Source organism: Trachypithecus francoisi, unplaced genomic scaffold, assembly GCF_009764315.1.
Source record: "Trachypithecus francoisi isolate TF-2019V2 unplaced genomic scaffold, Tfra_2.0 Lachesis_group10, whole genome shotgun sequence".
In the NCBI taxonomy this organism is placed as follows: Eukaryota; Metazoa; Chordata; class Mammalia; order Primates; family Cercopithecidae; genus Trachypithecus; species Trachypithecus francoisi.
The window spans coordinates 116,320,294-116,328,487 of NW_022681455.1; the positions used below are offsets into that span (position 1 = coordinate 116,320,294).

Here is an 8,194-nt window from a genome sequence, read left to right on the forward strand (position 1 = left end):
GTTACTGCCCCTTTCTATAGCAATGACCGGATGACCCCAAAGTTAGTGCCCCTTCCCTAGAAATGTCTGTGTAAACCACCCCTTGATCTGCATGCAATTAAAATGGGTATAAATATGACTGCAAAACTGCCCTAAGCTGCTACTCTCTGCCTAGAAGGTAGCCCTGCCCTGAGGAGCAGTCACGAAGGTGTAACACTGCCTCTTCAATAAAGCTTTCTTCCACCTCCTGCTTGCCCTTGAATTATTTCCTAGGCAAAGTCACGAACACTGTGGGGCTCACCTGCCCTGCTGAATCAATCTTACCTTAGTTATAATGTCTTTTATCAAAAGACTAGAAATAACTGATGCTGGTGAGGATGTGGAGAAAGGGGAACTCTCAAAAGCTGTTGGTGGGAATGTAAATTAGCACAGCCACTATGGAAGACAGTATGGAGCTTTCTCAGAAAATGAAAAATAGAACTACCATATGGTCCAGCAATTCCACTACTGGAGATATATATATATATATTATATATATATGTATGATATATATGATATATATTATATATATAACATATATCATATATATATAATATATATTATATATATATGAAAATCAATATTATTGAAGAGATATCTGCACTCCTATATTTATTGCAGTACTATTCACAACAGCCAAAATATGGAATTAATCTAAATGTCCATCAATGGATAAATGTGGTACATACCTACAACAGAATATTATTCAGCTACAAAAAAGAATAAAATCCTGTCGCTTGCAGCAACATGAATGGAACTGGAGGCCATTATGTTAAATGAAATAAGCCAAGCATAGAAAGATAAATGTCTGATATTCTTGCCTGTGGGAGCTAAAAAAGTGAATCTCATGGAAACAAGGTGCTTATCAGAGGCCAGGAAGTGCTTATCAGAGGCCAGGAAGAGTAAAAGGGGGAAGGGAAGTTGATTAATGAGTACAAACATACAGTTTGATAGAAGAAATAAGACCTGGTGTTTAGACAGATCAGTAGAATGACTGTAGTTAACAATAATCGGCCGGGCGCGGTGGCTCAAGCCTGTAATCCCAGCACTTTGGGAGGCCGAGACGGGCGGATCACGAGGTCAGGAGATCGAGACCATCCTGGCTAACACGGTGAAACCCCGTCTCTACTAAAAATACAAAAAAAACTAGCCGGGCGAGGTGGCAGGCGCCTGTAGTCCCAGCTACTCGGGAGGCTGAGGCAGGAGAATGGTGTAAACCCGGGAAGCGGAGCTTGCAGTGAGCTGAGATCTGGCCACTGCACTCCAGTCCGGGCGACAGAGCGAGACTCTGCCTCAAAAAAAAAAAAAAAAAAAAAACAATAATCAACTATACATTTCAAAATAGCTAGAAGAGAATAATTTTAATGTTCTCAGCATAAAGAAAGACAAATATTTAAGGTGATGGATATTCCAGTTACCCAGATTTGATCTTTACACATTATATGAATGTATCAAATTATCACATATGTCCCAAAATATGTATAATCTATTGTGTCAATAAAAAAATTGAAAAAAACCCTAATCAGGTTATTGGATGAATCTAGGGTAGAGATCAAGGAAGTGTTCTAATTTCTTCATTTCCATTCATGAGCTTACCTTCCACTTTTGAAAACTTACTTTACTCATAGCCAAGAATACATGATCTTATTCTCCCTGCATGGGCTTGAATATGTCTGAAAAAAGATATCTGGCCATTCATGCAGATGTAATACAGATAAATTACAGAAAACAGAGATGGAATAAACACTATAAATGTTATTTGGAGAAAAATGTAAAAAACAAAACCAAATCATGAGGCATAGATATTGATGGCTGGCAAACAAATACAGAAAACAGAGCAACCTGAAATATATTGATCATAGATGCCGTGGCTCATTGAGTCTGTTGGAGAAACAGGCAGAATTGAAATTCCAAAGAGCCTAGTGAAAAGTGACTCAGCTGCTCACTGTAGAAAAGAATGCGGATCATACAGTACACTGCACAGCAACACTTGGACAGTGACTTCATCAGCCATGCAATATTCTAATTTGCAAAACGATGAGATGACACAGAGGCAGCAACGGCAGCACAGAGAGATGATCCGTTCCACCTCTTCTTTTGGTGACCACATTCTGTATTTAATAAAGAGAATATAAAGCCATAAACCAGCTTCCTTTTCTCTGCAGCTACACCTAAGAGAAAACATGCATATTCAAAGCATACCATGGGCTCTTTTTCTCTCTAGCAGTCTGTATTTAGTCACATTTCAGAACTTCATGAGATGATGAATCTCCAGCATCTGAGAGGGGTGTTGTTTCTTACTAGAATCATGAAATCATTTTGAGGAGCTAAGAGGCAAGGTACTAAGTAGCATTAAAACCTCAAGAACCCAGTATCTCAGTGATTCAAACCTTAAAACCTGAAATGCAGAGACTATGGGTAAGAAATTACCTTACCCATATGCCTGATCACCACGTTCCCCAGATTAAAATACAGTGAGAGTGAAGAAAGTCACATCAGCAAAATGGTGAGTAGACAGCTCCAAGCACACATTTCTCTAAGACACCTGGAAAAACAAGCAGAAACTGTCAGAACAAACTTTGTCAGAACTCTAAAACAATCAAAGATTTATAACAACTAACTAAATGCTGAATCAAGAGTAAGATGACTTAAAAATGTTCCTTGCATTCAAAGAAATCCCTGTTAGTTGAACACAAGCTAAAGGAACAGAAACTTCAACAACCACACATGATGCAAAATATAGTCTGCAAAAAATGTTTAGAAAACTCACTAATTATATGACTGTGGTCTTCAATAAACAAGAACATTAAACCCTGGGTAAGGGAGATAATCTGATTTTCAGAGTTACCACATTACAATATTCAGATGTTCAGTTTTACTTTTTAAGTTAAACATTTAGATTTTATTTTAGGCTATATAGAACAGTTTTAGGTTTACAGAAAAATTGAGCATGAAGTTCAGGGAATTTTTATATATCCTTTCTCTCTCCCCATAAAGTTTTCCCTATAACTAACATCTTGCTTTAGTGTGGCACATTTATTACAATTGATGAATAAATATTGATACATTATTGTTAACTGAAGTCTGTATTTACATTATGGTTCAGTCTGTGTTGTATAGTTCTGTGGGTTTTGACAAATGTATAATGGCATGCATCCACTATTACAATATTATAAAAAATAGTTTAAAAATTATTTTAAATTGACAAATTCATAATGTATACATTAAATATTTATGGAATACAATGTGATATTTTGATCTATGTTTACATTGTTGAATGATTAAATCAAATAAATTAATAAATCCATCCCCTCATTTGCCAATTTTGTGACCAAAACATTTAAAACATACTCTTTCATATCTATAAAAGATATATGTTTATCTCATATATCTTTTATATATAACATATAGCCCATATGTGTGTATATATATGATAATATTTGTATGATTTTATATATCTCATAAGAAAGTAAAGGAATAGGCCGGGCGTGGTGGCTCAAGCCTGTAATCCCAGCACTTTGGGAGGCCGAGACGGGCGGATCATGAGGTAGGGAGATCGAGACCCTCCTGGCTAACCCGGTGAAACCCCGTCTCTACTAAAAAATACAAAAAACTAGCCGGGCGAGGTGGCGGGCGCCTGTAGTCCCAGCTGCTCGGGAGGCTGAGGCAGGAGAATGGCATCAACCCAGGAGGTTGCAGTGAGCTGAGATCCGGCCACTGCACTCCAGCCTGGGTGACAGAACGAGACCTCATTTCAACAAAAACAAAACACCTGACACCCGAGCGTGGAGTCAGGGCTTCCTGCCACCTCCCCACCAGCTGTAGCGCTTTACCGCCCTGGCCCTGGAGTTGTGGCCCCAGGACAACTTGCCATGCAGAAGGCACATTGCAGGCCCCCAGTTGACCCCCCTGTCCTGCCCCCTGCACAGACTGAAATCCCGCCCTTCTATATTAAATGGGTGAGTGAACACACAGGTATGTTTCTCAGAAAGACTTTACTTCACCGTTTAAAAAAGATGTTTTATTTTATTGGATACAGAAGTCTAGGTTGACGGTTTTCCTGCAGTACTTTAACAATGTTGCTTCACTGTTTTCTAGCTGACATTATTTTCAACAAGGGATTTGCTATCGTCTTTACCATTTTCCTTCTCTAGTAACATGTGTGTTTTCCCCCCGTCTGGCTGCTTTTAATGTGTTCTCTTTGTCACTGTTCTAGGCAATATAATGACCGTATGTCTTAGTGTAGTTTTCTTCATGTTTCTTGTGCTTGGGCTTTGTTGAACATTTTGGATCTGTAGGTCATAGTTTTCATAATATTTGGAAAAATCTCAGCTATATTTTCCTTAATATTTTTCTCAATCCCCCACCTCCAACCCTCTTCAAAGATTCCAATTACATGCTATGTGAAATTGGCCCATATCTCACTGATGCTATTCATTAAAAATATTCTCTTTTCTTTCTGCTTTCTTTCATATAGTTTCATTTGTTATCTTTAAACTCACTAACCCTTTCTTCTTCAATGTTTAATCTGCAGTTAATTTTATCCTGTGCATTTTTTATCTCACACTTTGTAGTTTTTATTTCTAGAAGCTCAATTTGGGTCTTTTCATATCATCTTTTTTTTTGCTTAAACTTCTGTATGCATGGAATAGTTGCAATAACTTTTATTTTTCTCCTCTGCCAATTATAACATCTGTGTCTGTTGTAAATTTTGATTGCTTGATGATTATTCTATGAGTTGTGTTTTTCTGCTTCCTTACATTTTGGTGACTTTTGATTGGATGCCAAACAGTGTGAGTTCTAATGTCTTTGTTGGATATTAGATATTTTGGTACTCTTATAAATATTTATGGCTCTGTTCTGGGATGCAGCTGAGTAACTTGGAAACAGTTTAAATAGTTTCAGTTCTTGCTTTTAAGATTTTTTAAGAGGCAGAATCAAAGAAGTGCTCAGTCTAGGGTTAATTATTTCTTTCTACTGATGCATGAACTTTCTGTGTACTCTACTCAATGTCTCATGAATCTGGAGGTTTCCATTTTGGCTGGAAGGGGCAGGTACTCTTTTCCATCCTGCATGAGCTCCAGGCACTGCATCCCATCCTCTCAGGTGGTTCTTTTCCTGGCTTGAGTGGTTTACTCACACATATACTAATTATATTCATCTGAGTGTTAGAGGGAACCCTTCTGTAGCTCTCCACATTTGTTCTCTGTGCAATTCTCTGCTTTCTGGTACTCTTTCCCTTCTATTCCAGCCACCTGGGTCTTCCTGGTCTCTCAGCTCTGTCTTCTTCACTGTGGGAGTCCACCAGGCTCCCCCTGGGTTCCTTCTCCTTGCACTGTGGTGGCCTGGAATCTCTTTCAAGGCAGTAATCTGGGGACACTTGTAGGTCTTAACTTCTTTGTTTCCTGTTTCACATGATCATTTATTGCCTGATGTCCTGCATCTGGCAAGCCACCGTGTCATATCTCTTGTTTGGTTTTTGTTTATTTCTGGTGGAAAGGAAGTCTGGTTTCCGTTATACCATCATGGCCAGAGCCTAATGTAAGGGCCAAGGGAAAGCTTCCTCTTTACCCTCTGAAGAGCCACTGAAAAATCATAACAAAGGGCAGAATAATAGTAGAAATGGCATACAAATTTATTAGTGTGCATGTGGGGAAAATTACAGAGTGATTATCGCAACCCTCTAATGGGCTACAGAAACTTATATATCACCTTGAGGTTATAAAAAGAATGGGGCCTCAGAGCATGGCCCAAAACTGGTTATGGTGGTGACATGGTTTGGGTTTGTGTCCCTGCCCGAATCTCATGTGGAATTGTAATCCCCGATGTTGGAGGAGGGGTCTGGTAGGAGGTGATTGGATCGTGGGGGTGGATTTCCCCCTTGCTGTTCTCGTGGTAGTGAGTTCTCATGAGATCTGGTTGTTTAAAAGTTTGTAGCACCTCCCACTTCACTCTCTTACTCCTGCTTTCACCATGTAAGACGTGCCTGCTTCACCTTCGCCTTCTGCCATGATTGTAAGTTTCCTGGGGCCTCCCCAGCCCTGCTTCCTGTACAGTCTGTAGAACCAGGAAGCCAATTAAACCTCTTTTCTTATTAAATTACCCAGTCTCAGGTAGTTCTTTATAGCAATGAAAGCACAGACTAACAGAGATGGTAAAGTAGGTTATAATAACAAGACAGATTATGGGAGGGAGAGAAGAGGAGGCCTGGCTAGCAAAGATGATCTCATTATGTAGATGAAACCTCACAGGTATCAGCCCTCAGAAAGAATAGATGGTATGTTTCTTGCAGACCTCTAAAGATGCCAGACTCTCAGATTATCTCTCCTCGAGCCAGGCAAGGGAGAGCCTCAGAGAAAGCATGGCTGCATTAAGGCAGATTCTCTGGCTTTTTTTCTAAATTAAATTTTTTATAAATAGAGATAGGGGTCTTACTATGTTGCTCAGGCTGATCTCAAACTCCTGGGCTCAAGTCATCCTCCTGCCTCAGCTTCCCAAAGTGTTGAGATTACCAGTGTGAGCCACCACACTTGCCTCAAGGCAGATTCTCTACAGACGCAAATCTCCCTACAAAAGACAGCCTTTTAGCCATGATTATATTATATTTCAAGCCCCTATGAATAGCCATATATTTTGGGGTGAAATATTTTGGTTTATTTTATTCAGGAGCCTATTACGCATCTTTGAAATGGTGGTCAGGATTATTTTGAGTTACTGTGTTTTGCAATCTACCACTAGGTGGCAATGTTATACAGCTGAGATTCTTTTCAGCAAGGGAACCCTGCAAAGCGTTTCTAGGTTCTTCTGAGAGATACACGGAACTAAATATTTGGTCTTGGTTTGGGTATACCAGTCTGTTTTATTGAGTTCCATTTTATTCCTATATCTGTTATTGTGGAATTTTTACCTCAGTGTAAAATTGGTAAAGATATTTTGCCTAAAATAATACATGCTATAGATGGAAATGATTTATGGTGTGTTCCTCACTAGGGTCAGTAGTAGATATGATACACTTGTTAGGGAAACTTTTCACCTATAGGGGATTTAAATATATTTTTGAAGGCAGTCATCGACATTCGTTTGTGTCTGGACTACAGGCGCCCGCCACCACGCCCGGCTAATTTTTTGTGCTTTTAGTAGAGATGGGGTTGCACTGTGTTAGCCAGGATGGTCTCGATTTCCTGACCTCTTGATCCGCCCACCTCGGCCTTCCAAAGTGTTGGGATTACAGGCATGAGCCACCGCATCTGGCCAGCAATTATTGTTTAAAAAGTCCGGCATTCAAAAGTAACATTGGTTAGAATTATCTCAAGGAGACAATTCTGTGACTGATTCTACTGCCTAATTGTTAGAGAGGGTAAGATGGCTTAACTAACATGGACCTTTCCGATGGCTCCCTGAGGAGAGTTGGGAAATGATGTGCTCCTTGTGAATGGCTGAGAAAAAGCACCTGTGTGACATCTAATCCTCCAGACCAGTGGTTCTGCAAGTGGGGTGGGGACCCCTGCAGGGCCTCACAATCTTTTCAGAGATTCTACAGAGTCAATTCTATTTTAATAATAACAGCGAAATATTACCTGTCTTTTTGATTCTCACTCTACTATGAGTGTACAGTGGAGTTTTCCAGAAGTCATGTGGCCTGTGATATTTCAACTCACTGAATACAGGAGCAGAGAGAGAATCCAGCGGGTTTACATCAGTGTAGAAAAATAACTGAAAAAAAAAAAAAAAGAAAAAGGAAAAGAGAATTCAGTGGATTGAGTTGACGGCAGGTGGGAGCATGCTACAAACTAGTGAGTCCTTTTCTTCAACAACATTTATTGGGAGTCTTCAGGCAGCCTGTCCTTGGCCTCTAGAAGCCCCTGGTCTGGTGGAGCAGCCAGACCAGCTGAAACGCTTACACTGAAGGTATGGAAATGCTACAGGGCTTGAACTGGGAATCTCAACCCCAGCTTAGAGGGTGAAGACACTGCCTGGAAATGTTGTCATCTCGCCTGAGTTACAACGATGGAGTACCAGTGAGTGGGATGAAGTGGAAGAGACGATGTAGGGCAGAGGCCAGAGGACAGTCTGATGTAGGGTGGTAGGAGAAACCACATTGTTTTTTTGAGATGGATAAGAGGGAACAGGACAGGACAGGAAGGTGACAGCGGTACTCAGGTGGAGCCCATCTAGC

General features: G+C 40.1%; 1 long non-coding RNA gene across 2 annotated transcripts; it reads right to left on the reverse strand.

Annotated features, from left to right (window-relative positions):
* Positions 1–2,036: 2,036 nt before the first annotated feature.
* LOC117088786 lies at positions 2,037–7,683 on the reverse strand. Of its 2 annotated transcripts, XR_004439323.1 has the most exons (4): positions 7,596–7,683; positions 2,454–2,563; positions 2,221–2,318; positions 2,037–2,129 (listed from the first exon to the last, which is right to left on the reverse strand). It is a non-coding gene; the product is annotated as an uncharacterized LOC117088786 (long non-coding RNA). The 2 variants fall into 2 exon arrangements; XR_004439324.1 differs by lacking the exon at positions 2,221–2,318 and having other exon boundaries at positions 2,043–2,129.
* Positions 7,684–8,194: the final 511 nt, after the last annotated feature.